The sequence below is a fragment of the Anomalospiza imberbis genome, chromosome 6 (assembly GCF_031753505.1).
Source record: "Anomalospiza imberbis isolate Cuckoo-Finch-1a 21T00152 chromosome 6, ASM3175350v1, whole genome shotgun sequence".
Classification (NCBI taxonomy): domain Eukaryota; kingdom Metazoa; phylum Chordata; class Aves; order Passeriformes; family Viduidae; genus Anomalospiza; species Anomalospiza imberbis.
This window is the reverse complement of record NC_089686.1, coordinates 20,127,361-20,154,250: the sequence shown is the minus strand read 5'-3', so window position 1 is coordinate 20,154,250 and position 26,890 is coordinate 20,127,361. Positions and strand designations below refer to the sequence as shown.

Sequence of the window (26,890 nt, the reverse complement as noted above, 5' to 3'; positions counted from 1 at the left end):
AATGAAATACAGTACCTGTTATTTATACCTTTCTTTCATTTGAAGTAACCTAATTTATGCAGAGGAGGGTTTAAAAGACTGCTAAAATAGCTCTGGATTTGTGACATGACGATGCAAGAATAAAATACAACTACAGAAAGTTCCCTGAAATGAATTTGGTTCCATTTCAAAAGCACTGCTGATGCCCAGGAGGTGGGAGAGGAAGCTGTTATGTACAAACATGATAGAGGACCGCTTATAATGTCCAAAAGATGCATCCTGTAGCAAGTGTTGGGAAGAGAAGTGCTTTCTGTTTTGTATGCATTTTTAAGGATAATAACTATCTGGTGGGTGGAAAACTGGAGAAACTTTACGTAGCGACTCTTTGCCTTTAGTACCTTCTCTTTATAACAAATCTTAAAGTTGAAATATTTCAAGTTAAATGAGTAGCATAAAATAGCTGAAAATTGTTTCAACTTGGTTGTAAGTGCCCAGTTAATTTCACTGTGGAATTATGGGTCATTTTCCAGTACTTTTTATCACTAGCATACATTCCTATGTTAAAAGTGAGAAACAGAAGACTATACTTTGCTATTACCTATGGTCCCTGACTGAAGAATTGCAAAGTATGAAGTCTGCCCAGATGTCTAAGGGGGGGATGCCCTGCTCAAAGGATCCCAGACACCAGAGACTGCAAAGAGCTTAGGGACAGGGGCGCTTAAATCCAGAGAACCTGGAGGTTTGTCCATGTATTAGTTCATTAATTTTGCTGCAGAGACAGAAGCAGCTTTCACTTACTGGTCCAGGCTGGAGGCTGATCTCCTGGAAAGGAGCTCTGCAGAGAAGAATCAGGGCTCCTGGTGGATAACAAGTTGTCCCTGAGCCAGCAGTGGGCCCTGGGGGCCAGGAATGCCAATGGTGTCCTTGGTGCATCAGGAAGAGCATTGCCAGCAGGTCAAGGGAAGTGATCTTGCCTCTCTACTCAGTCCTGGTGAGGCACAGCTGGAGTGCTGTGTCCAGTTCTGGGCTCCTCAGTACAAGAGAGACTGGGAGCTCCTGGAGCAGGTCCAGTGGAGAGCAAAAATGACAATTAAGGGATTGGAGCATCTCTCTCATGAGGAAAGGCTGAGGAAGCTGGGACTGTTCAGCCTTGAGAACAGATGACAGAGGGGACCTCATCAATGTCTGTTGGTATCTGACAGGAGGGTGCCAAGAAGAAGGATCCAGGCTCTGCTCAGTAGTGCCCAGCAATAGGACAAGAGGCAACAGAAACTGATGCACTGGAAGTTCCACCTGAACACGAGGAAGAACTTTACTGTGCAAGAGACCAAGCACTGAAACAGATTTGGCTGCAGAGTCTCGCAAACTGGATATATTCAAGAACGGTCTGAATGCAATCCTGTGCAATGTGCTCTAGCATGACCCTGCTTGAGCAGGGAGGTTGGACCAGATGACCCAACTGTGGTCTCTTCCAACTTTACCCATTCTGTGAATTCCATTCAGTTGGAAATTCTTGGAAGAAGAGGTGATATTTTCAAGCCTATTTTTCCATGCTTTAGATTCAGATCTGGATTTTGGGTTGTCTGCTCTCTAAACACAAAGTTTAGGTTTACTGGATTTAAGTTGTTAAGCATAGAAACTTGCTGAGAAATTCAGAAGTGGTCTGATTTGGTACAAGTCTGAATAGAAATACAAGGTCTGGATCTTGGTTAAAACTTGGCATTGTTCATCTGGCCAGTTTCTGCTTCCAAACCTGTAAAGTTCCCGAGCAGTGGACTATCACTGCTGTTCTGGGGTTTGTTCCATTGTCATGATTTCATTACCATTAAGTAATGGTGTCCGCCCTTTCCAAACTTCCCAAGCATTTGCAGTTAAGAGGCAAGAGACTTCCTTGCATTTTTCTGGCACTGTGACTGGAAATACTTAAACATCCATCACAACCCCGGTGGCATTGAAGGGTAAAGTTATCTGTTGATTCATCTGCCTACCCTCCTTTCTGTGAGGCGTTTTCTTATATAAGCTATAATAGAGCAAATACAATTACCAAGAAAAGTAAATTTTCTTTTTTTCATCTTTTGGGACCAGCAGTCTCTCACAGGAGGAGATACATGTTTGACTTCAGTAAACTTATTCTTTTGTCTGTCTCCCTCTAGTTTCTGAAGTACCTTTTCATCATATTTTGGTCTTTTCTGTTCCAGTGGTGCATCTGCTTCCATTTTTCCTTCCTGTGCTTTTATGATTGTTCCTGAAGTGTCTGTTGATGTGACATTTGCTCAGTTTCACTGTTCTAGAGGTAGGCATTTTAGCTGCTTCTAGTTAAAGACGCAGGGAAGCAGCAAAAGATTCTAACAATAACAGCACTGTTATCTTGTCATTATTTGTCTGTTTCTACACCTCCCTCTTACTCAGGCAGTTCTTAATGGCCTCAGCTTATCTATTACCTGGTCTAGCAGATAGACTGTGTGGTGTTCCTGAAGAGTTAATTGCTATTTTCTGAAAATTCCCCATTTTTCTTAACTAATGTAGTGTGAATTTTTGCCTGTCAGCCATCTCTTCTGTTAAATGAAAAGATGCCCTTCTGGGAGAGTCTGTGGATTTCAGTGACCACAGAATCACTTTTGGGAGAAAAAAAAAAAAAAAAAACAAACCTTTATCTCTGAGGTACCTAAAACCAAACTCACACTGAATTAACCTGGACTCTAAACTGATACAATTTATGGAACAAATAATGATAGGGACAAATCCTGACTATTCATACCAGTTCACTGACTAATTTAATAGAAATTAGTCAGGTTAGGTTGGGCCCTACTATTTGAAGTGCTTGATAGTCTGTCAAAGCAAGGATGTAATTCAAAATCTTAGTCATATCCTTGGTTTTCTGTATAGTTGTCTTTGTATTATCTTAAGTACTGAGCCTGAGAAGGTCATCTGTTTGTCCTCCAAATAGCAATGGAGATGCACACCCTCTGGTCTGTCACTCGTTAGTTTCCTAGAATAATAAAAAATTATTCAGGATAAGACCTCACAGTAACTTAGTGTGTTCTTGTACTCAAAAGAGGGTGATGAAGAGTGAATCAGTCCCTTGCTCTTTGAAATCTGTGGTCAGGCACTGCCCATAAACTACCCAGACAACCATGTTTGTCTGGTTGTTACCATGGCAGTAGATCCTGAGATACCTGGATCTCAGCTTTGACATGACCCAGAGAGCAAGAATGCTTTGATTACTATTGGCAACTCTCAATGTGTAAGCTGAATCATGCCCTTTTGCAATAGCAAATTTGTATTTATGAAAGCACTGACCTCTTAAGCTCTGCCATGCCATCCTGGGCTGTAGGCAGGGATTTGCTATTGAGTTAGTGCCTGTTGCTGAGAATGGCAGGCCTCAGCTGCACTTCTCCCAGTTTCTGCTTTCACACACTGTCTACAATCTGCTGCCAAATTCAAACATGTTCCTTTATGCCTTGGAGTTAATGGAAGCACACTCAGAAATATACCAAACATTTAGACTCAGAAAATGTAAATAATAATACCATTTGATGGTGACATGCTGTATTAATAGATCAGTCACATTTCCATGCCATTATCTCAGGTCCTGGCCTGAAACTCACTGGCTAAAGGCAACTGATGGGATATATTTTGTCTTAAAACCACCAAACCACCTCAAAAGACTTTCTCATCATCTTTCAAAGTTGGCTCTCACTGAAGTAAGAGGACAAGTTTATCTACCCAGGAATATCCCTTCTGCTTCCTCTTCAGAGCCAGACACAGAGAACTGTTTGCACCATCTGTTTTAGGGTTGGACAATGCAGAGGAAAGAACTCAGCAGCCCTTCCAGTTTACCTTTGGCTCTTCTAACAAGGGACAGATGGTCCTTTTTGGCCCTTACTGGACCAGAAATATGGACCAAGGAAATATGGGGTAAATAGAACCCTTTTGCAGGTTCTAAGTTAGAATGGACACTGCATTCCCAAGTTGATTAAAACTTGTGGCACAAGGTAAGGCACTAATTTGTTTAATTGACTGAAACAGGCCATGGTTTGCCCTTAAGTGCATTTGACTGTAAAACTAGACCAACCTGAAGAAGGGATACATCCATAAAGCTTCATGTGCCCTTTGAGCACTGTGCACTTCTGAGTAATTTTGATAATAGTTGCTAGTTAGTGATTTATTTGCTGAATGTAAGTTTCTCTTTCCCCTAGAAAATGTTTCTGTTCATGTGGGCCTTCAGAGGATTCATGTTAGAGTGTCAGTATCTATTCATGTGGCTTGATTTGTGGTCTGGTCACATGCTTTGGTGCCTGTGGCATCTGTCTTACTGATACTCAGCCCAAGTCTCCTTGTCTTGTTTATTTATTGTGTAGAAACTATATAGCAGTTATCCATGTATCTGCATGTTACTTTGGAATTGGATCCTAAAATACACCCATTGGACTAGGGAATTCTGAATTCTCTTGCTCTCACTCACTGCAGTGCCTCTGTTCCTATGCCTTCATGACGATCCTTCTTCCCATGAGTTTTTCCCACCAGATGGCAGTACAACAACACTTACAGAAATAGCGGGTGCAGAAAAGCTTGTAGTCTGGGACCTCAGCAGTGGTGAAAATGCATCATTTATGGTAACTGCTTACTTAAACTACCATGTGCCTTGTTTAAACTGACTACATCTGTGTAAGTTCTCCCTACAAGGCCCCAGCTGTGAGATTTTAGTAATGTGTATGTCCTGCTTAATTTGATTTTCCAGAAATGAACATTTTAGCTGCTCGTTTGTGGTAATAATACCTCTATACAACAGGCAAGAATTTTTAACAATTAAGATGATTCCCCAGTGTTTTCTAATTTGTGAAAGCAGTGCATGTAAAACAGCACTCATAGTTCAGGAAAAGCTAGAACCTAATCTCCAAGAACAAAGAGGAAATGTAGTAATTGAGAGACTAGACCTATATCATGACCACAGTGGTTCACTTCTGGCTCTTTCTGGCGAGCCTTCATGGTACATACCCAATTGCCAACTCAGTGCAGTGGGATCTGAGACACCTTGGAAAAAAGTCTTGTTCTGTTTCTGATGCTTTGATCTTTTGTGCTTAATTGATGCTGACAAGTGCTGGAGAATATCTGAATGCACTGACCTCTTTTTCCCATTTAATTTTCTCATTTTAGTTTGAACCTAGCCCTATATAGGATATAAATAGCGAGGCTATTTACATACCATCTTCTGCTCCAGAGGGATCACCAGGCAATTTTCAACTTCATACACTTGGCATTACTAAAAAAAAAGCTACTTCTGGCGTAGATGTTAGGGCTGCTTTGGCTGTGGTTATAAACAGAAATCTGGACTCTGTGAACAAGTGCCAGGGGGATTTTTATGTTTCAAGAAAGAAGACAAAACCTTTCTCCTAAAGCTTTTTTTTCAGAAATGGTTCTTGCTGCAAAGCATGTTGTATAGGGCTGTCTTAGAAGGATGAAAGGTTGGGGCAGCCCTGGGAGCATTTGACACTGGGTCTGGGAGTCTAATTATGCTAAGCCTGATGATGAGACTCTTAAATCATCCCTTCTAGCATTTTAATTAATGCAATCATGCATAAGACTGGCAGTAGAACCACTTATGGAGAGCATTTCCATCTAAGGTTGAAAATTAAAGGCAAAAAGATGGTGCTGAGCATGGTTAAACCAACCTTAACTTGCTTGAACTCTTGGGATTGTAAGGAGGTGGGTTGAGTGACAAGTGATATTAAAGTGGAAGTGTTAAAGTCTAAGAGTAATCTGCAAGAATGAAAGGTTGTCCTGCTTTTACTTCTTTCTTCTAATTTAATGAAATCATACTAACCATTTTTTGTTGTACTTACTTGGCAGATAAGTGCTCAAACCCAAACTTCTGTCCTCCTGCATTTTTTCTTATTATCCTACAGTCACAGAAAGGTGGAGTTAAATGCATGAGTGCACTCCTTAAAAACAAAAAAACCCAACTCGTTTTAGGGTGGAGTACCCTAGACTGGGTTTGTACCCTGCCATGGGGTATGTATACTTGTACTGGTCCTGGCTGGGATGGAGTTATGTACTTGACTTTGCAGGAGTTCACAAGGAGCTTGTGCTTCGTTGCTAAAACAGTGTTGGTAACACTGGCCTTTTGACCACTGCTGCATGTTGCTTGCAGTGTCAAGGCTTCCCCCTATGAATAGTCTAGCAGTGGGCAAGAGACTGAGTGGGGACAAAACTGGAACAGTGACCTGAATTAACCAGAGGGATATTCCATACTGTATGATGTGCTCAACAGTAAAAGTTCAGGGAAAAGTGGCATTTTTCTTTCCAAGCAACTGTTAAATGTGGGGAAGCACTCTTTCCTAGAAAGTGGCTCAACATCTGCCTGCTTGCCAACAGCAAGGTGTGAATACCTTCTTTTTGCTTTGCTTACACAGCTTGTAGTTTTCTTATTAAATTGTCAATATATCCATCTATAAGCTATTTTCCTTTGATTTTTTTAAAAAATTATTGTCTCACAAGAGAGTTGAATGAGCCAAGGAAGGATGGGTGTTTGGTTGCTGGCTAGGGTCAGCACCCCATACTATTGCATCCTTCTCAGGATTTTTGTCCAGGATTTGTTGGGAGTTGTAATCATGCTGCCTTCTTCCTTTACTTTCCCTCCTTTACTTTACTTCCTTTACTTTCCCTCTGTCCTTCACTCTTGCATAGGCCTGCCTGCAAAACAGGATCAGTTGAAGTTGATGAAATAAAAACAATAAGTTTCTTTTGGACAGGGTGGTACAAAGGTGAATATTCAACTTTTCAAAGGGAGAAGGTGTGATGACACTCAGTAATGCCTTCCAAAGATTCCTAAGTATGAGGTTTGTATTCTTAAACAGGTTTTGAGTTTTCATAGTATAGATTGGTTTGGAAGTGTCCTTAAAGAACATCTGGTTTGAAGCCCCTTGTACAGGCAGAGGACCTTCCTCCTGACCAGGTTACCCAGAGCCCTGTCCACCCTGGCCTCGAGTACCTCCATATAGTAACTCTTTTGGTATCAACACAGGTAAGCTCTCTTTGTGGTATCTTGTTCCCTTCTGTCAGCATGCTGCCTTCTGCCTGCCCAAAATATTACTGACCTCAAGGAGAGCAGAATAGGAGTTGTAGAAGAACTTTGTATTTCTCAGTCCTTATAACTGCATCCTGTACATAGAACAGATTCTTTTTATTTATAAGGAATTTGCCTTGATAGCAGGATTTGTGAAGCTAGGTTTCTCTTCAAAACTCAGGCAAATAGTTAGGTGATGTGAATTTTGTAATTTCAGGATTAAGCAGTCTCAGATTACCCAAGCAAAACACATTCCAAATCAAAATTGCTTTGTTCTCTCAGGAAAGCAAAGTGAAGCCACTACCTTTGCATGATAAACAAATTGCAGTTCTTTGGAAGCTCGTTCCAGGCCTGTGGCCCTCTGGATGAATGTGATCAGTCTTGAGTTTGAATAAAAAAACTCAAGACATCAGTAAATTCTGTGTAATTTAGTGTTTTGGAATATATTACACGTAGCATCCGTGAAGCAAGACGGATAATCACTTCCAAGGAGCTATCTGAAGCAGATCTGCCAGTGCCTGTAAATTATAACAGGTATTGCCCAGTCAACTGTGAGTAGAGCTTTAGGTAAAATCCATCTTGGCTGTTAGACCTGAAACCTGATTAATCCACAAAGCTAATCAGGATTTGGTAATGTTAAAACTGTGGGCTCAGGGAAAGTGTCAGCTCCTCTGGTGGAAGTTCATTGGCTGTAAAACATCACAAAAATTGTCCACCTCAGGCAATACTGAATTCTTAAAATGTGTTACAATTAGTGTGGAATGCCAGAATAATGAGAGGTTTATACAGGTGTTTTCCCACTTGCCAGGTTAGTTTTAATTGCCATGTGTAGAAGCCAACTTCTATTAAAAGGAAAAAGCAACAAGCTGAATTCAGAGGTGACATAAATAGTGTGTAATTTGCACACAGCTACAGCCGTGTACAAGCTCAGCAGTCTTATGTAGGCCATGTGCTGGGGGGCACAATGGCCAGTCTGTAGACTAGGGGTTATGCCGATAGCTTCTGCAGCCCCGTCCTGCCTTGTTCAGAGTTTGAAATAATCCAGACTGCAGCAATACACCTGAGTAGTGCATTTTCACTGGCAATTTGTCTTTAGCTCTGAATTCTCTCTTTCTACCTCCTCCTTTCAGCTAAATATTTGCCACCTGTACAGTGAAGTCCAAGAGCTGAAGGACAGTACTGGAATCCCTTCATGATGGCTGTGGTCTAGCTGCATCTAGAGACCTGTTTCATGGAAGGGACCTTTTTTTTTATCTCTGCTGACTAGCCTTTGTGATGGAGTAGGTGGAATATTTTTTCTCATTTTAAAAAACAGGACTCCAAGTTTTAGCTTTCACTTCAAAGCTTAATTTTCCAGAGTAGTGAAAATAATGCAAATGAAAGGGAAATCTTCCCTTGTGGTATAACTGGAAAACACCTCAACATGAACAAGAGTTTATGCTGAGGGTGGCAGAACACTGGCACAGGCTGCTCAGGGAGGTTGTGGAGTCTTCTTGTCTGGAGACTTGCAAAATCCACCTGGAACAGTTGCTGTATAACCTGTTCTAGGTGACCCTGCCTTGGCAGGTTCGACTAGGTGATTACCCGAGGTCCCTTCCAATCCCTTCTGTGACTGTGATTTCTGCTGTGTTGTTTAACAGAGGGTCCTATAGTCCCAGCTTGGTGGTTTTTGAAACCTTTCCCAGTGTCTTTTAGAAAGATCTCTTGTTTCTTTATAAGGTGATTAGCAAACGGTTTTGGTCCTGAATAATTTTAAGGAGGCTGAGAAAAACCTTTATGCTAGCAAATGAACGCTGTCTGCCAAAACAGAAATAAATCCTGTGCGCTTGAAAACCTCAAGGAAAAGGCCACACTTCTTTCATTGCTACTTTCCTGACAAGTTTAAATATAGGCAAACCTGCAATTAGTGATGTAATGTCAATGCTGTACTCTGTTTATGAGCAGTTATTGGTTAATAACCACATAAAACAGTCCTGCATGGAAACATACAGCATGCCAAATAATGTTGCCAACTATCAAAGCTGTAATAGATAGCTTCCTACCCTAAACTCTGTCTCCTGTTGAAAACACATCATTAAATTGCACATTTTTATTCAACAGACAGTGAAATTGTTTATACTGTATTGTCCAGTTTTGTACTATCACTTACAAATGGTGAAAATCATGGTAGCACACCATCAGAACAAAATATTTTGCTGATATTTTTCATAGTTTTTTATTTTCCCCAGTATAAATCTTGACATAAGTAGAGTTAGGTCTCAACAGCATCTCCCTAAGATCTTAGTACATAATCTTTCTTGTAGCAAAACAGTGAAATAATAGTTCAGTGATTCCCCTGCTAGCTCTGTAGACTTAATACAACCACAGAACAGATGATTTTATGCCATGTATACAAAAGTTGATCTTAGCTGACTATTTTGTTGGAAACCTTTATTCCTAGTGAGAAGTGATGAAAACAGCAGCTTGAATGGCCAAAATTGAGTCAGCAGAAGTTGAGTGACTTTTAATATTGACATATTTGGTCTTGAAATATTTAGAAGCCCCAAAGTATCTTGACAGTTACTTTCCTGAGCAGGGCCAGATTGAGTACTGAGCAGTAAAGATTGAGTGTATATTCTAGGTATTCTATATTCTGTGTATTCTGGCAGCAGGGACCTGAGTGGGAAAGAATGGAGGGAGGATTCACTGAGGATCCTTGTATTAATTAATGATGCTCCACTTTTTCAGCCATAAGGGGGAATGAGCACTGAGTGTGTGCGTGTGCAGTGTGTCCTAAAATTTATGGCTGGGAATCTTTCTGTAGCTGACACTGTCATCTATTGGTGACCCCTTGGTTTTATATTTCCTCACCTAAAGCTATTTAAGCAGTAAATTGCCTGTAAAGCAGCAGCTTGCTCCTTGCTCCAGGCACAAGAGGGAATGGAGAAGGAAACAGGTTAACACTGGGTCAAAACTGATAGCTGGCAAGCCACTGTAAAAGTCACCTTTCCTATGTCCTCCCTCTTTGCCTGTTTTAAATCATTGACTCTTGGGTTCTCACAGGATCTGTTAATATCTAGTCATAAGCAATGCAAAGGAAGAATTAGCAAGTGTGTTGCTGAGGAAAAATGAGATGAAGAGCTCACTGTGTATCAGCAGGAGAAGTTGTATCACAGCCAGTTTTTGTGAGATCTACTGAGATTTGAGGGTGGACAGGAGAAGGAGGATGAAATTTTAGGAATAGGAGAACACTTTCACAAGCTCTAAGCAGGTGTTAGTGCCAGAGACACAAGCAGAATGCCAAGAAGCTCAACAATATGTGCTGGCAACTTGTGCCAAAGATTAAAAAACTCATCATAAAGAAAATTATCCGACTTCCTGAGCAACAAAAGGAGATTTTTATCCTCCTCCCTCGACTACTTATAGAATGACAGGTACAGGCACTGTTTCCCAATATAATTAACAGAAAAGCCCTTTGTGCTCACATAATTTGAAAAGCTGAATTATTTCTAGCAGGAAAACCTAATTTGGGTTGTCCCCAGCAGGTACTGTTGCATGGCGTTGTTCCTTCCTGACGTGCAGGACATTGTACTTGCTCTTGTTGAGCTTCATGAGTTGGCAGCCCATCCTTGATTAACCCAGCAGCCTGTCAACCTGCCTTCTCTCCCAGCAAGTGGCGTGGCTGATCACACACACCCAGCACTGTGTCGGGGAATGGATATTCTCAGTTCAGTCAGAGAGAAAAGAGGGTTTTCTAACCAGCGAAGAGCCTGGGAAACAGTTGAGAAAGAATGTAAATAATTCTCCACCTCTCTTGTTGTTCACATTGTTTATAGATATGTCTTGCCACAAAACATCATTCAGAGCACACCAGTGCTGTGTGATGTTTTTACGTTAAGACCAATGAGATTAGTTTGCATGATGCTCTCTATAAATAGTGGTGCATTTGAAATAAATCAGTTTTCTTCTCGCCTTTTGATCTTGGAGTTCTTCTGTTCCCATCCTGCCTCAACGGGGACATTGGGCAAGCAGTGTCCACATCTTTGCAAAATCTTATTGCTAAACTTATTTCCTCCAGCCTGTATTAAAATAGTAAATACTACCCACAGTGAGGTGTGGTTAAACAGTAGAGAATATAAACCTTTTTTTTTGCTGGGGAGGGGAATGGGATTGAAAATTCTGGGATATTGGTATTGTCAGGGGTATTTCTTAACTGGTGGAGCGATAAACAAGCCCATATCCTCATTATGCAGAAAAGCACTTAGAAGTTTGTCTCTTGACTTTGCCTTTAGTTTCAAGGACTGGCTGCCTGGATTCAAATATGCACCTGAGCAGGCACCAGAGATACACCAGATACCTGCAGGCGTCCCTGGCACAGCAGTGCTGCCAGAGCTGCTGTCCCTGCTGCCAGCAACACCTCACATCAGCACAGGGAACTGCAGCTTCTTGGCTGCCAGGGCTGCAGTGCCAGCTTAGATTTTTTTGCATTTCAGCAAATTTTGATGAGCACTTCTTTCTAACTTCCATTTAGCCTGACTCCTACTCTGCTCACATGAGTGAGTTAATTTACCCACATCTGCAGTGGGGAAGGAGTGCAATTTAAAACAGGAGCATTTTGTTTGAGTATGTGTACATGGTACAAGCAGTACTACACTTACCTAATAGGACAAGGCAATGAAATAGGGCTAAGGTGGTCAGATTTTGTCAGGAAAAAGGTAGATGGTGGAAATATGCCCTTTGTAACTTGTTTCATAACAATAATTCCAGAGTTCTTTCTGAAATGCGAGTAGGAGTAAAGTGTATCTTCTCTGTATACAGAATTTCTGAGCTTCTTACACAGTAATGCCCAATCAGTACTAAATAATTTCTTTGGATTCAGGGATTCATTCTTGTTCTTCGTGCTAGTATATGCATCATAGGCTTGTGAATGCCTCGGGAAGTGAAAAAGCATAAAGCTTTAGAAAACCTTCAGTTTGTTCCTACATTAAATAGATATCTTCCTGCATCACTTGCAATATCAGGACGAGAAACTTTTTTTTGCATGTGAAAGTGATCACAGAGAGGTAACTGTGAACCTATTGTATTGGTAAGTATCTACAGTATGAAAAAAATACATTTGAGTGGAAGGAGCTTTTTTAAACTAGCACTTAAAATAATTAGAGCTCTACCAAAGCAGGTAGAGAATATTTTGTTTTAAACTTTAGACTAATAATTGCTCTTTCAAGGAATTGGGCATACCTTTTTGAATATAAATACTTTTCTCTTTCAATCTCCTTCTAAATCAATCAGTTTCAAGGAGCAGATGCATTAGTTTTTGTGTGGTTTTGCCTGAATTTCACAATGCTTTCCTGCTTTCCAGACTTGTCCTTCTCTGCATGTTGTCCGCTTCATTATTAGGTTTTTGAAGAACTTGTAACCTTGAGGTAAAGCCATCCTGTGCTTAATAAGTAGAGCTGTCTTATCTTGAAAACTATAAATACAGAGGAATCAAAAAACACCAAGAAAGTGCTGGAGCCCCATTTACCCTCCCCCTTTTCCTCTCATGGGTCTCAAGGCCTGCACATAGTTCCAGTCACAATTCACACAGTCATTTATCATAAAAGAAGATGTAGGGATCTCTCCTACTTTTACTAGGAGTATGAAATGATTGCTGGTAAATGCATGGGCTTTTTATGTTAAAGTCTATCTAGAGTGGGTTTTTCCTGTGAACATTTCCTGTGCATCTGCATCATATTCTTATGTCAAGTCTCTATATGTCAGTGTATGAAGTAAAATTAATGGTTGCTGTGATTGTTTTCCTCATTGTCAGTACTGGTGTCCTGTGGAGACAAGCAACCTGTCTTAGTTTGGGCTTTACCTGTCAGGAACACAACTAGATCTGATGTTGCCTTGAAGGATTTGATCCCTGGCCCTCCTCTAAGTGGTGAGAGGAGATCAGTTAATGCGTATGTCTGCCAGTTAGGAGAAAAAGGTGCTCACAGGCATTATTCTTTCCCACTTTGCTTGAGAGATTTCTGGCTTTACTTCTGCTGTTACAGAGGTATAAGGAAGGATTAAAAAATCAAGAGAGTTATTCCTGATGAACTGTAAGTAGAATTGTTTCTCTTTTGAGTTTCTGTGCTTGAGCTGCCACACCAGAAGTATTGTGAGATCTGCATATGTAAGAGATACTGCCCTTATGGCTTCTTCCAGTTAGGAGGCATTTTACATAATGTGGTTATATTTATGACTAAATGTCCTCAGCTAACTTCTGTGCCTTCCTTATCTTTTGAATTGAGAACTTTGTGCTTTCAACAATATCCATAAACAAAGAATGCATGAGAGATCGTACAAAAGCCTGTTTGTTTGTTGGGGACCCGCTGTAATTTTTGGCTTTTCTTTTCGTGACTTGGAGTAAATGCATATTGTGGCAGCAACTGCATTTGCAGTCAAGCAGAGGGGTGGGAGTTGAACTCCTCAATCCCAAAACCCAACAGTGCTATGCTGGCATGAAGTGGGGATCTACACAAAAGCTCCATATGAGTTGTAAACAAGCCAGGCCACTTCTCTACTCAATTCCATCTTTTCCATGATAGTCCTTGGTTCCGAAGTGGTTTTTCAGCTCCTATTCAGATTTTGTTCCAAACCTCACCCTGGCCTGCCTGTATTCTGTCTGGTTTGCAGTCTGGTCTCTGTGTCTTTGCTTTGTCCTTTTGGACTGTTCCATGCAGATTAGCTGGAATAGACTGGGACTTTAATATTTGTATTTTTCTAGTGTTTTGAAATGGTGCCTTCCTGGCTTTTTCTGTTTCCTATCCATAGCTCTATAATCCTGTCCCCCAGAAACTTGATTTTTCTAGAGCTGATAACAGACCTCAAGTTTTCTAATAATAAAAAACTATATCATCCATAAAACTTGTCAGGCCTTGTCTGGGTTTATTTGGTCTTTGTAGCTTTAGCTGTATGTATAAAATTAACTCAGCTCTTAACTTTAGCTGTATGTATAAAATTACTTAAACTGTATCTAATTCTGGAATCAGATGACTACTGACTGGCCTTTGCCAACTCTAATAGCATAATTTTTCAGTGGTAAGGTGGCTTTTGCCTATTTTGTTGTTTTGAGGTTTTTTTTAAGCTATAATATTACCTGATTTACTTTAGGTTTTACTTCACTTTTATGTCACTTATTTACTTGTTTGGTTCCGTCCCAGAAATACGTGACCCATTTTATTGTATCATACTTTGTATAGAGAAGAACCATTAGAAGAGGAAAAAATGTAACCTATTTACAAAGTGGAGTATAAACTCGCAAGAGTACTCATAGAATGGATACAAGACCTGGGAAGAAAAAACTCACATCAACATCATTCCTCTGGCTGACAACTTACTGCACCGAAAGGATGAGAACTTAACATTGGAATACTTAATTTTAGGCATTTATTACATTAGTGATAATCCACAATAGGAATGGGATCACTTGAATTGAAGTATTTCTTACTTTTACATTAGTTTGCTAGATCTTTAATTAAACTAATAATGTGATATTTTTTCTTTGATTTTCACACAATTTATGTGCTTTTGGTTAACCATAAAAATTTTGTATATAAAAGCTCTCACTTGTCTATTGGAGTCTTACTCTGATTTACCAACTTGATCTTAATGCTGTAAGTAGAATATAAATATCCTTGAGCAGAGCCAGCATTAAGTGTGAATAAACTGGTGGTTGTTTGGGGCAAAACTGTGAGTGGTGGTAAAAGCATGGTGGTAACCAAGCAAGGAAACTCAGTCTCCTAATATTGACCGTGTCTGTGTTTGGCCTTCACTGGTTCAGGGATATTAACTAAACAGATGGAGGAACACAGGAACCACTCTCTAGGTGGTCCTAAGTGACAGAAATGAATATTTACTGCCTGGTCCCCAAAATAAATGACAACAGCTATGCTGCCTGCATCTTGGTTTGGTCAAGCATTTGACCCCAGCCCTTCTGGGAAGAGAGATCATGCAGATATTGGGCCCAGCAGGAAGAATGGTGATGCCTTTAGAGGGATGCCTGAAGACTTTCCATACTCCCTGACTTTCACTTCTTCCTGCTTGGTAGCTCTGCATTCTCTGTGTGTCACAAAGCAGGTGTTTTGAGGGTTAGCAGGAGTACACTGGGGGCAGAAGCAGATGGTATCCTACTAGGCTGACGTTTTTCTTTGGGAAAGAAGCAGTAATTTTGCTGCATAGCATCCTTATTGCTGTGCATCTAGAATACAGTGAGACACTGCATTGGAATGGAGTAGAGACCTTGAAGCAGAATATAGCTGACATTATCCCATCCAGCATATTTCCATGGAGAATTGGAGAACCCTATCAAAAAATGAAAGATGTAAGTAACTCTTAGTTTCTCATGTTCTGTCTCAGGTTTTAGACAGAATTGGAACACAACCAAAACATCTGAGAAATGCTTACTGCCTGCATCAGTGGCCTCAGTAATGTTGCATGTGAGAGCAAGAATACAGAGACCTTAGAGACAAAATGTTACTGGAATCCCTACTAGAGGTTAGAGGATTCTCTAATTCAGACACTTCAGAAGTTTAAAGCTGGTACATGGAAGCTTCTGACTTAGATCAAGTCTTCTGTCTCTTCAACTAAAAAAGCTCCTTTTTGCTCAAAGGTATAGAGCAGTTTCCTTCACCTCCTGCTTTGACCAGCTATGTGCTGTTGCTGTAGCAGCTTGGCAGATAATGCATTCTTCAAGAAAAGTGGCTTCACTAAAGTTCTTAGTGAAGAAAATTTCTGTTGTGGAAGAAGACGGTAAGATTTATGAAGCTATACCTGAAAAACTTCAACAGAATCTTCATGGTCACTTCAAGTGTAATTATTTTAGCCTTTTATATCCAGGGCCAAAAATACATGTTGTAGGTGTGGGGTTTGTATTGTTTTTTTGCTTTGTTTTGTTTTTCCATTTGCAACAGAGTTCTCTTTAGCACATGGCTGTAAGAAGGTCTTGTTATAGGAAGGATATCATAGCACAACCTCTGAGCTTGTATGCCAAGCGGTCTCATCACTGTGTACACTTTCCTAAAGTCACATAAAGGAACTAGAGCTATATTTGTTTAGATCATATTTCTGATGGGATATTTTTAACAAGCCTGTTTCATCACCCACATCACAAAACAGCTGGGAGCCCAAGATGGGATTCAGTGTCTTTTCATTAATGCTTTATTTCTCTGCAAGATATTGGAACTAATAACTGTGACTAAAATTAATCTGCCCTCCAGCAAGGAATGCTGGACACAGAGTCATTCATTCTCACTTAATTCCTTCTGGGAAGGTTGAGACTTAACTAACTTGCTGCTAGAAAAGGATAAATTTGCTGAGATTGTGAAATAGTAATGGTTGACACGGAGCTGTGCTGAATGGCTGGGTCATGGGTCAGGTTCTAGATGCAGCTCACCACCGTGCCACTGTGGTTGAATTAGCAATAATAAAAGGGCCATAAAGAAACAAAATTCTACTCTGATTGTCAAGGTGGAATGTTGGGTGAGGTAACACAGCACACTGTGATGTCATATCTGAAATATATTTACGAAGTGGATGAGTGGCATTTTCTATTCAAACATGTTCTGATGCTTGCTCATTCATTCTATGACTGACATACCAGTCAGGGTTACAGCCACAATCTGTGGCTGCTGTTGTGGAGGTGGGGGAAAGGGATACTTGTTCCAGCTGGCCAAGAGTCTGAGTTCTCACAGCTGAAGGATTAAGGCTAGTAGAGATCTCAGCTGTAGAAAACTGGCCCACGTTGTGCCAGAGAAAATCTGAAGAAAGAACAGGTGAGACAAACACAATCATAAAGTTGGATAATTAATGATAAAAATGTGGAGAGCTGTCATTCTGAAGACTCTCATAGAAGTGGGTAGTGAGATCTGCATTTTGTCCCATTGAAATGAGAAATTTCCTGGTTTCTGGAGCTTGTGACCTAGCTTGAATTTCACACTTTTAAAATTTAGTGCAACTGCATTCTGAGAACCTGAGCAGCTGAAGAGTACATTGTATCTTTATGATTGCAAATGAACAGCACAAAATGAAGAAGTAGCTAAGCCGAATATTTAGGGAATCAGGCCTGTCAGAAGTGCTTGCAAAGAATTAAAGGTCTTCTAAACAGTCCTTGAATTGAAGGGCTGAGTGTCCAACGGTTGTGATACGACAGAGTTTAGAATCTAGGGCACATGGATGTGAAACAAGAAGTAGCTGTCAGTTGTCCTGCCAACAGTGCCATCATAAGCAAGTAACTTCTCTGTTCTAGACCTCAGTTTTCCACATTTGTGTATTCCACATCTGTTTCATTGCAATTTTTATTTCCTTTGATATCCTGTGGGATGCAGGATATTAATGGCACTTCCAGTTCTAAATGTTTTCATCAACATTCTTAGTAGACTGGTAACAACTGAGAGAATAATTTTGCTTCATTTCTTCTGGACATTTGGTCTGTACTCTTTTATTTTTCTAACTTAATTTCACACAGTGTTCCACAGTCTAAAAAATGCCACACTATTTTTCAGTGGAGCAGAACAAGGCATTGAGAAAGCAGTAATTGGCAAGGCACTTGCAACCTTTTTATAGCAGACCTTGGAGCAGTTCCTTCCTGCACAAACATTTCTAATTAAAGCTTTCTGAATTATGTAATATACTAATGGACAGGAGCAAATTTCTGAATCAAACACTACTTTGGACAAAGTTTGGCTTTGGATAAGAGTCCTGGTCTGACAGTCTTACCAGATAGAATGTATTTTTGAAAAACTGAAACATCTTCTGCTAAGCCTGTCACATCCTATTGTGATGTTGTCAGGCCTTGTGTTATGACTGGTAGTAGAGCCAGAAACTCATCTTGTCGTTGAGGGCTCTCTTTAAAATATTGCTGCACAGATATTCCTTCCCAGATATAATTTGCAATATAGTTCAGGATTTGAAGAGGAAAGAAGGATGCAATTTGCATCAGTCATGAGGTATCTTCCAGGTTTCTGGTGGTACTGGGGAAGAGCTAATTTACAGAGCTGTTCCTGCAGGTAAACAACTCTCTCACTTCAGTACACAGATCCCAACCTTCCCATCTCTCTATTTTCTAAGTAGGACCTGTATATATTAAAATATGGCATTAAGGAGCTTTCATAAGGAGTTTTACGAATTTTGAACTGCGACCTACCTTGACTCAACTGAAAGTCAGTGGGAACTGAGCTTACTTGAATTTAGCTTTTTAATCAATTGGCTACTGTAGCAGTAGTCTTTGAGGTAAACAATAATGATTTGCATTTAGCAGATAAAACCTTGGAAGTCACTATGATGAGCTTACTTGAATTTAGCTCATCACAGACGTAATGTCACTTCTGGTATACTTCTACATATTTTAAAAGCTTTTCATAACTCAGTGTACTGGATGGTTGGGCTATCCAAGAAAACAGAGAAAACGAAATAGCATGTCTAGTAGTATGTGATGTGGAGTTTGATGCTTCCCACCATAAATAAGTCTTAGCACCCACTGCTCTAATCACTGTTGATTGTGGATCATGTTTAGTGGATCCAGAGTTAGGGTATTTCTTCCTTATGTTCCCTGGTGCACTGATTTCAAGTATGGCTTATCAGTTTGAACACAGAGTGATGCTGGTACATGACAGCTTGGGCTCAAGAACACATTCCTGGAGACTGGGAGTGGAGAGGGCTGAGATGTCTTTGTGGAGTAAAGTCAGTTTAAAGCAAGGAAGTGCATCTGACCTTTGGCTGGTGCACAGGCAAGCATCAGGACATCCATGTATTCCAAATTGTAGAGCTAGCACAATGCCAAATTAATCCTAGCAGGCTTCATTAGTTCCAGATCTGGGCTGTTCTTCAGTGCCCTTAGGGGAAGCCAATATGATACTAAACACAGTCTGAAAATGTTTGTGGTACTGTGCCTTAATTTATTATCCATCTAGACCTAGATGGATAGAACTAGAACTTTATTTGTATCTATGACATAGTTGGATAATCCACGCAAAAAACAGATTCAGATGACTGTCACTTAGCAGGTCTGGTGGAAGACCCTACTCTGTCTTCTGCTGTCCACAGGGCATTTCTGCCTACATGAGGAACGTTAGAGGTTTTTTAGGTCTGTCACCACTGCTGCAGGACCATTCAGAACACTTCAATTTGGGTCAGTTCCAGTGAGTGCTCTTCATTCCTGAAAGGCAAGGCTAGTGAAGATGTCCTTTGACTTAGATAAGCAAGTCACTTAACTTATTTCTCCTGTTGGATTCTCCTGAGGGCATAGGAATCACAGATTAAATCAAGGTCTAGGTCCATTCCATTTTCTCTTCCATCTCGATGTCACTGTACCCTGTTGCAAGCACATAAGAGGTAATGTGTTCTTCCTATGCCTCCCTTTCAGATTGACTCTGATTTCTAGCTACTGGCTTTTCAGTCATCTTCACCAAATACTGAAACTATTCCTGCAGTGTACATCACAACTCTGTTGAAATGTTACCAACAGTTCATAGTGTGCCAGGCCCCTGATAGGCTTAGTACAGTGCTCCCTGCCTGCAAAACAGGGAGAAATTCTGCTGAAATGGGTATGGAGTACACTGGGAAGAGAAGGAAAAAAAAAAAAAAACCCAACAAAAAACCCAAAACAAACCAGTAGGAAGAGGGAGGGAAAAAAAATGCAATCTACAGCTCACAAAAATCTGATTCTCTCAAGGTATATTGAAGTCTGCAGAGCAGTTATGTTTCTATGTGACTCGTGGCAACCAGCAATATATCCTCTAATAGCCTTGGGTGAAACTGAAGTTTTGGTGATTGTGTTCATGTTGTTGGCTCTCATTTTCTTTTCCCCAAACCTTTCAGCACTTCCCCAGACCAGAGCTTTGCTGTCACTAGATGGGGGAATGAGTAGCCTCACAGCTTTGAAGGAAATGCTTAATAAAAGTTGATGGATACAGCCCAAGAAGCTCCCTTTCCATTATTCTTGCTGGGAGTAGTTTTAAGCGTTGAAGAAGTCATGCTGTCGGCAGAAGTATTTTGTGCCTGAGATGCTCATGTTTGCCGGGTTTGACAGGCGATGGAGCGGAGGGATGTTGAGGGAGGTTGTTTCTGTGGGGAGTTCAGAAATTAAATGAATTTGATTTCTAATGGGAGTTCAGAAAATACTAGCAAAGAGAATTGCCAGCAAACTTTAAGGTTGAGGTCTCTCCTTTACCCAGATACAGCAGATGTCTGTCCTGTCACTTAAGTATCCACCCTTGAGGCAGCTATCTTGCATGCACTGTGTTTTCTGTGTAGGAAAGCAGAAAATATTTGTCTGAGAGAGAAGGAAGTTGCTCAGGGAAGAGATTATTTTTGCTCTTTTATTCTGGTATTCTCTCTCATGTACACATAACCCCTGTCTGAGTGGTGGAGAGGTTGAAAGGTGCAGTAGCGGCACCAAGAGTCCTTCCCATGGGGACATATGTATCTTAGAGAAACATGTCTGGGGACAGATTCTGAGATGGACAGTAAACATAGCTCAGGTAGTCTGGCTCTGCAACAGATCTCTTCTCCTGGGACCATGTCAGCCTCCCAACCTGGTCATTCACATCTATCCTCACAGTTTTCCTGCCACAATGAATGCAGGATTTAATACAATTCTTCAGCAAGCAACCTACTCAGAAACACTTTTGTTGTTCCCAGAATGGCAGTGGAGTCTAGTGTGTGTTAGCAAGACTTCATAAGACCTAAGTAAATACCAAAGTGAAGGGTCACAGTGTGAATGTTGATGTGGGAAAAAGCTTCATGTTCAGGTGTGAACATTGCTTGGTCAGGCATAAAAATACACATTTATCTCACAGAAAGTGAATAATTTCTAATAGTTTTTAATAGTGCTAAGGTGCTCAGAAATTATAGGAAAAAGAAAAAGGTCTCTCCAAAGGAAATCTCTCAGGTGTATGGGTAAATAGGAGTTCAGACTCACTTGTCAGCTGGGTAAAAACAGCACCTATATATGGGTGGGTAGAAACAAATGGTTGTCTTACTTTTTGCACTGTAACTTTGTATTTTAAAATAGTGTGAAATAGTGTGTTTGTATTTTGCAGGTAGATTATTTTTTGCTTGGTTTGGGTTAAGTTTGGTTTCAGAGCTGTCTTCTGGTGTTTGTGATTAGGTTAGCTGGGACAAGAGTTTTCTCTTGTCAGACTCTTGCGATGTCAGACTCTTGAATATAAAGTAACACTGAAGGATTACCTGCAGTTTATCTTTTGTCTAGGCAGGTTTAGGGGTTCATAACCTGAATGTTAGTGAGGAAGAAATGTCTTCTGATGAGTGCATGCAACCCAATGTTTCAGAATGTGGTATTATGCCCTGTAAACACCCAGTTCCTTCAATATTTTGTTAAGTTCTTGGCATCTTCAGCCTCCAATGAAAATAAAATCTGCCTTGTGTCTACATGATGTGTGAAGAATGATTTCCTGTTGCTGGTTTTCAATTTTCACTTTTCACAGTTTCATTGCACTTCTTCCTGTTACGGTATTATGCAACAGAAAACAGAAACTCCCCATCTCTCTTTACTGCTGTGGTTCCTTATTTGATGTACTTTTATCTTGTCTCGTCCTTTGTAGCTCCTTTCTAAAGCAAACAGTTGAAGCCATTTCAGTGTCTCTTTGTGTGATCTTTTCAAATCTCTTGAAAATTTTTATTACCCTTCCCTGAACCTTTACTTCTGTGATTTTGTTCTTTGAGGTGAGAATAACAGAAAAAAACCCTTCCTCCTGTTATAGATCACAGAATTTTCTGAGCTGGGAGGGAGGGACCTACAAGGATCAGCAAGTCCAACTCTTAAGGGAATGGCCAGTATGCAGATCAAACCTCTGACCTCCTTGGCATTATTAGCACTATGCTCTAACCAGTTGGGTTAATCTGAGGGTTAATAATTTCAGGGTTAATAGTCAGAGGACCTACACAGCAACTGATTCATATTTGAGATCATAGTGACATTTTTACTGGCCTGTTTGTTTTTAATATTTACCTGAAACCTCATGTTTGGATCTTTAATGTTCATATTGCATCAGTAACTCATAGTTATGCTGAGATTAAATAGACATAGATAATTCTTCCTCCTTATTGGGCCTGAATTACTAATGTAACTAAAAGATTCAGTCCTGAGGCTGATCTTTGAGTAAATTTGATTTTAACTTCCATGGGACTTCCACTATCCTTTCAGGAAGATGTATTTCCCATTTGACATCTGCCTGCTTTGCTGAAGCTAATTTTTGCTTTCTTCAGCTCATCTTCTATTTTCCCTTGTCTCTGCGTGTGGTCCAGAAATCATAATGAGTATTGCATTTGGGGAATTTGAACATCAACAAACTAGAAGACTCTCCAAATATTCTTACAAACTTTCTGCTTCCTTCTATTTTTAATGCAACATAATTTATAAAGTACACCAGAATCTCTTGCTGAAGTGACTGGAGTTGCCATTCTGTTAACAAAGAAACTGAATGTTAGAAAGCTCTGGTGAATTCAGTTTGTTTAAGGAAACCTTGGAGCATGACAACCACTTACTGAGTTTTTCAGATTAATAAAGCCATACACAAGTTCTGGGCAGGGACAAACATTATCAATGAAATAAGAACTGTTTACTGAATCTCATGGATGTTGCAGTGGAAATAGCTTGAGGACATTTCTCTTAGGCTCAAATAACCTGTGTATTTTGAATAAGGCAGGATTAGGCTTCTGCCCCTTCTGTCATCAGATACATTGGATTTTCTATGATATCTTGCACACTGGCAACTGGGAAACTGACTTTTATATCTTTTTTCTAAGTCTCTTAGAAAGGCAAGCAACAATCATATTCTCACTTCTCCCTTCCCCTCCCCCCTTTCTTTCTTTTTAGTTAATTTGGAGGAAACTCTTTTGATATTGCCCTTATTCTTCATGCACAGAGGATGATATATGAGGACTGCAATATATACTAAACATCCTGCAGTGAGAGTTCTGCTTGTAACAAATAAAAGTGAATGGTATTGTGTTTTTTTTTTTTCCTTGCAGTTTTCATGAGCTATTAAATAGGAATTTGGCTGTAAAATACTCCCCATCCCTTAAGGAAACAAATCCTGAAAGTTTCTGGAACTATTTTTAAATGTCAGGTTTTGAAAAACCCATAAACAAACCACTTATCGTTACATCTTTAGTATAAATTTACTGGCTTGATTTACTGTATTTGTTTCCTGTGAAAAATTCCCTAGGCATTTATATGCTCCCATGGCCTGATTTGGGAATTTTTTAAACACAGTTTTGATGTGTACAGAAGGAGCAAATATCAAGGAAGGCTTTGGTTCTTATGCTGAACAAGTGATCATAATCAGCTCTCAGTGAGACCTTTACTCGATGGTAGGACTGTGTTTAAACAAATTAAGTCTGTCTGCTATTGCAGTACATGTAAATTGCTAATTGGAGCTATGTCACAGGAACTGCCTCTTTGGTGAAGATTTGGGTTGGGGCTTGTTTTGTCTGTATGTCATGTTAAATTCCTCTGGTGTTGATGGATCTGATACTTTCTGCATTGCAGCAGAGTTGGGGGTTGATTGGAGTACAGTTGATTAGCCTGAAGTTGAAGTGTGACCGTGGATGAATTTGGATATTCCCAGCGAGAGCTGTATATACAATTACTAGCTGGTATGTGACTGAGCTTAGAAATTGTATTCCAGCATTCCCTGTGTTTCTGATTCCAGTGATAAGATTCCAGCCTGCCGGGTTACTAATCCAACAGAAAACAGATTATCTTGTGCCTTTACTTCCAGTCCTGTAAAACACTCACACTCCAAAAAACAAAATAGCAGGAACTAGGAACCACAATACCTAGACAGGAAATCATTGCTTTAAAATTATTCTCAGAGACTTCTTTTGCAGTTTTCTCTGTATCACAATGCTGGGCTTTGGTTTCAGCTCTATTTCAAGCTAGTTTATTAAGGAGCTTGAAATGGCTGTGGTAACATGGATCTTTTATCTGCAGAAATCAGTTTGGGTATGGACATGAATCGTGGGAGAAGGGTCCGGCACAAGCTGAGCTGTTTTGAATAGATATTTAGGACTGGTCTAATGAAAGGTGTCCTTGCCCAGGGCAAGAGGGCTGGAACTGGATGATGTTTAAGATCCCTTCCAACCCAGGCCATTCCATGATTCCATGATGGTTCTAGGATTCTGTGATGATTCTATAATACTACAACAACAATCTGGATGTTGATGGGACTAATGTGAGGGGCTGAGGAAGGACTGGAGCAGCTTGGGTACTGCAGGTCACAGGCAAGGATTCCAAAAACTGATGCATGATAAGCTTCTGTAATGCTCACCTGGGTTCATCTTGTGCCCACAAACAGTTCCTCGCTTTCTGAAGAACTGCAGTATTGAATGCGCTTCAAACAAGAAAGAGGTCATTGCTTGTTGTGCAGTAACTTTAGTGGAAATGTGATCCTTCGGTACTGGAGCATTTTTAGAATCCCTTTGGCTGTTACACTAAAAATGGCCTTTGTCACAGTATAGCACACAGATGGAATATTCTGGAATTCTGTTTATATTTTTGCTGTTGGTGGTGTTTGTCTTCTCCGTTAGGCATTTCTTGTGGGTGCTTCCCTGCTCTCCCCTGCTGCCAGCATGCTTCTTGATATTCAAAACATGACACAGAGCATTCGGAGAGAGAAAAACCTTCAATTGAAGCTGCTTATTCTTAATACAAAGATAAAGGCAAAACACTGAAATTCGTTAAAGAAAAGAGTGGAAAATACAGAAAGGAAGGAAAACAGCAGCACTGTCTGTTCAAACCAGAAACTGTTGGTGTGCATTAGCCTGTAGTGCAAGGAAACTTATTCATTAAGTCCTTATTAAAATCCACAACTCAGTTAAATTTATATAAAAATGTAGCTTGAGAACTGTTGTTCCAGATAATTCAGAAATGGACCCTCTTTGATGCAGTATCAATACTCTGTGGTAGTAAATTTTTCCATTCGTTTGGTAGGTAAAGCATACAGGGCTAAATTTAACTTTAGTGTCTATACAGTGTAGCCAGAGAAATTTGCCGGATTCAATCTGGTTCTGTTCAGAGTGGGCTCCATCATGTTCAGAACTTCCTGCTTGTGCTCTTTCTGCCCAGCACTCCTGCTTACAGGATTTTCCTCTGGGGGGTGTGGGGTGTGGGAGCACATAACCAGTGGTACTTTCTGTGCAGGTTTGACTGGTGCACGACAGGGAGAGGCGTTAATGGTATACCTCTGCAGTGATATACCACAGGAAAGTAAGAGTTTGGTTTGCAGTCACTGTTGCTGCTATGGCTAAAATTCATGATCTGTACCTAAAATCAGATGTTGCTTGGTACCTTCAGCAGTATTTCTGACTTCAGTGTCTTCACATTTCCATATGTAACCCTGCAAGGAAGTACTGAGGCAGATGTGATTATCCATTCATGTAGGATGATTGAGAAACAAAGGAGGGAATTATAAGACATGGGGAAAATATTGACAGAAACATGCAATAAAAATACAAGGATGTTTACCAAGTCTGAGAGCTGGCTGGGACTTATCTGTGTCCATGCAATACTTGCAAGCATGGGACATCATTTTTCACAGGGAGTTCTGGAGTATAATCCATCATCATTCAAAACAAACCAGCCTTTCTCTGAAAGCTATTTAGGTCATGAGATGTCACCACACCTGACCATAAAATCCATCATGTTGGGGAAACCAATGGCCAGTGCCTGGCATTGTGAAACACTGTGAGGCAGAAGCTGTATTTATCTTTACTAGAATTGGCAGATCACCCCTATAGCTTCATATTAGCCCACAGTGACATACCAGCTCTATATAGTCCCATCCATCAAGGTCATCTCCTTTGGAACAAGCCAGCTACTACTCCAGCTTGTGGACTTCTGGGTTTGTTGGTGGATTTGGAATACTGAACATATATAAGAAGAAATCCACCTTTTGAAACACTAAACAGCTCTTTTCTTTATTCCTAACAATTTTCTTTGGTGCTGGATTGTTCACTCCTCCCATCCTTCATTTTTTCTTGAGCCTGCAAGGTATTTTGCACTGAACATTTTCATCCCGACTGCCTTGCTTTTGCTTATGCAGCACAACACACAGCAGTGCACTTTACATCACATCTTCAAGATCCCCAGAAGAATAAATACCAAGTTCAGTGTCTGTACCTCACTGATTCATCCAAGTCTTTTGGGCTCACCAAACTTCAAATTAAAGCCATTGCTGTTATGCTGAGGATACTTGTCCATCAGCACCATGGTAACTTTGCATCTGTTGAAGTGCATGTCAGACCAGAGCTGATATCTTTCTTTGCTACAGAAAGGATGCAAATAAATAAACGTTTATTTTATATGCTGAGAATTGGCTCTCATTTGTGAGTGTTTCTGAGTGTCTGACATTTTATCAGGCAAAAGATGGAACTTTCTTTCTCTTTGTCTGGCTTTGTGCCTCTCATTCTATTACATAATTACAAAAGAATGTCCAACAGTGAGTGCTGATGGACTGTTTGAGCAGGTCAAACTTATAATGATACTTCCTCAGGGAATACTCCCAAGAATTCCTGGGCTTGAAGTCTTTATATTTCATAGCCTCTGACAGAATTTTCTTCCATTAATCCTTCCAATTACTTTTTAAATCTAGGCAAACTTTTATAAGTTATAGAACCAATGGAATATTTCATTAGTAAACTCCTTTCTGCATATTTAAGTGGAATACCACTGCTAGAATGACATTCTGAGGAGATTTAAAGGGAGAGAACATTTATACTAAATTACATTGCTGCTAATACATGTACAGATTATTGTAAAAAAAATATAAATTTTATAAAACATACACATAAGAATGTGTAGGTCTGGATGGTATCCAG

At 40.2% G+C, this 26,890-nt stretch overlaps 1 long non-coding RNA gene across 1 annotated transcript; it reads right to left on the bottom strand.

Annotated features, from left to right (window-relative positions):
• Nucleotides 1-3,203: 3,203 nt before the first annotated feature.
• LOC137475413 (uncharacterized) lies at nt 3,204-14,252 on the bottom strand. Its single transcript, XR_010999877.1, has 3 exons — nt 13,994-14,252; nt 12,882-13,962; nt 3,204-3,439 (listed from the first exon to the last, which is right to left on the bottom strand). It is a non-coding gene; the product is annotated as an uncharacterized lncRNA (long non-coding RNA).
• Nucleotides 14,253-26,890: the final 12,638 nt, after the last annotated feature.